Below are 2,762 nucleotides of genomic sequence, written 5' to 3'. Positions count from 1 at the left end.
GACAGCAACTTGTCTGTTCCCCTTCCCCCAATTCACCAGTGCTGTTCCCATCTCCCAATTCCCCAATAAAAAATAAAAAAAATCCAAAAAAAAATGATAGTAATGATTATTCTATATTGAGTGCCTGATTTAATAGGCCCGTTACATAAATTATTTATCCTGTGCGAATAGGCGCTATTATGTTACTTCTCAGATGAAACATGCAGTTTAGCCCAAGTTACACAGATAATGTGGACAGAAGGTGGGTTCTAACCCAGGGGTGTCCGATGATAACTCCTGTGTTTGTAACACCCACTCTGTGTGGTTTGGATCAAGACGATGTGTGGCCAGATCCATGACAGACAAGTACTGAGAGCTTGTCTTTTTTTTTTCTCTCTCTCTCTCTATAATATATATTTTCTTAAAAAAACCGAGTCTAGCTCTGTGGTGGAGGCGGTGGGGGAGCTGGAGGCATCCCAAGGGCGGCATGCCCGACACCCCCATGCCCATCGTGGTGACAAAGTTAGAAGGGTCCGTGGGAGGCGGAGGAGGAGGGGTGGGGCCCCGGGGGGCAGGGGCACCGCAGTGGGGTTGCCTCGCATCTGAGGGGCTCCTGGAGAAGCCGCGGCAGCCGCCTGCTGCTGTTGCCATGGCGGGACGGACCCTGTGCCAGCGCTCGTGGTGGTAGTCGTCGTATTTTGCTGCCATGGCAAGGGGGTACTGGAAGCCATGCTGCTGTGCGGAGGGGGTGGCGGAGGCTGCTGCCGCTGCCATGGGGGAAGAGGACCTGAGGGCGGGGGCGGGGGCTGCCCACTGGGCGGCGGCGGCGGCATCAGACCTTTTCCTTGATGCAGGCGATAGACCCCAGAGCCCACAGGCGTACTTCCCAGCTACTGATCCGTTGGAGGAGGGCCATGGTGCCCAGGTGGGTGGGGGCCCAGGTTCATCGGTGGTGGCGGCGGCTGCATCCAAGGGGGTGGGGGTCCATTAGGGTTGTGCTGCATGGGGTGTCCACCATGCCCACCTGTCAGGCTGGGTAATGGGTGTGGAGAGCTGTGGGGGCCACCCCCAGGCCCTCCAGGACCGCCTCCGTGCATGCCGTGATAGGGCCGACTCTCTGAAGCGCCAGAATTCATCCAGGGTGGGCGGCTCTGGGTGGTGGACATAAGAGACTGTGGAGGTGGGTTGTTGGCGGGAGCCGCAGGCCGCGGTGCACTGGCCAGAGGGGTGCTGGCAGGCCCAGAGGTGGGGCCCACCGATGCTGGCTCGGGTGCTTCAGCCAGTTCAGCCACGAGGGACAAATATTCTTTATCCATACGTGCTTTATCCTGAGCTGACGGGGGGTCACCAGGCCGTTGGAATTCGCAATCAGAAGCAATGTGGCCAGCCCCTCCACACTTGGTACACACTGTGGTATTGGTAATGCTGCGGGTCTCTGATCTCTGCCAGGGCCTTACGATCCTGTTATCATCTTCCCGAAGGGTCCCATTCAAGCGAGCCAACTCCCGAAGCTGCATCTTCCGTAGATCATTCTGGTCCTCAGGGGTCTCAATGCCCTGCTTCAGGATGTTCCTGATCTGTTCTTCTCCTTTCTTCACGTTCTCCATGGTATTGGTGGTAACCAGGGCATGAAGTGGCTCATCTTCTGGCAACATCTGGCCGTCTTTGCGCCCAACTTTCCCTTCTTGCACAGACCCTTTCCCCCGGATCATAATCTTCGCGTTACGCTCCTTCTCTATGTTCTTCAACGTGTTCCCTCTGGGCCCAATGAGCAGCCCCACAAAGCTGATCTCTGGATATTCATCTTGTGGAATCCTTACTTTATCACTCACACGTGTTGCTGGTGGTTTGTAATCTGCAGGTGGCTTGAAATCAGGGTTGAGGGCAACCATTTCCTCTTCGAGTGTTTTGCGGGTGCGGAACTCAAGGGTGTTAAGCCTTCCCCTCGCTATTGCAGATGGGCTCGGGGGAAGGGGACCTGTCCTCAGAGGTAGGGGGGATGCCCAGGTCTCCTGTGCGCAGTTGACGAGTCAGGTCTTCTATCTGCAGTTGCACTATATAAGCTCTTTGTTGTTCCCGAGTAAGTCCAGGGGGGATAGCCGCAGGCATTCCTGGAATCACGGTCTTCTGGTCCATTGTGTCTTGGTTCCACCGGCTCCTCTCCTGCTTCTTACTTGGGAAGTCCAGCGGTGTGGCGTTCGCTCCGGTCGCCATGGCGCCCTGGGGGACCGGCACCGGCGAATCTTTCGGGGGGAGCAGGGGTGTCGCTGCGCTAGCGCGCGGAACCCATCCTCTCGTGCGGCGGGCGGCGGCAGCCAGCTTGTCTTTTCTTTCGCTGTCTGCGATGTGACCTTCTCTTCAGAACCATGTACTATGTTTGAATTCTGTGCTCCGTCACTTTTCAGATTGAGAGTTTGTTCCCTTGGTTTGCCTAAAATAATATTTTATCTTACTAATTAAAATAGTGCGTTTTGATCTCTTTAGAAATATTTAGGTTCCTTCCTCACTTTTGTAGAGTTCAGCATGAGATAAACGAATTCGTGTCGGGCCTTACATATCACAACCTGGAAAAAGGCATACGGAGACCTATAGAGTCATGTTGCTCTGTGCCCAGCATTTATCTTTTACAATGAGTTATATCGAGGTAAAGGGTGGAAATGCATTGTTGGAAAATATTTTATCAACCAAATAATGTTTAAAGTTATTTTTATTCTAGCTCACTCACATACAGCCATCTTCTCCATCTGACTTCAGTTCTGCCATGTTCTTAGCTATGATGCAAA

The 2,762-nt window shown here is 53.7% G+C and overlaps 1 pseudogene; it reads right to left on the bottom strand.

Annotated features, from left to right (window-relative positions):
* Positions 1 to 415: 415 nt before the first annotated feature.
* LOC109383602 (splicing factor 1 pseudogene) lies at positions 416 to 2,213 on the bottom strand (annotated as a pseudogene).
* Positions 2,214 to 2,762: the final 549 nt, after the last annotated feature.

This window comes from Hipposideros armiger, unplaced genomic scaffold (genome assembly GCF_001890085.2).
Source record: "Hipposideros armiger isolate ML-2016 unplaced genomic scaffold, ASM189008v1 scaffold_86, whole genome shotgun sequence".
NCBI classification, from domain to species: Eukaryota; Metazoa; Chordata; class Mammalia; order Chiroptera; family Hipposideridae; genus Hipposideros; species Hipposideros armiger.
The sequence above is the reverse complement of the archived record's forward strand: the minus strand, read 5'-3'. Positions and strand labels throughout refer to the sequence as shown.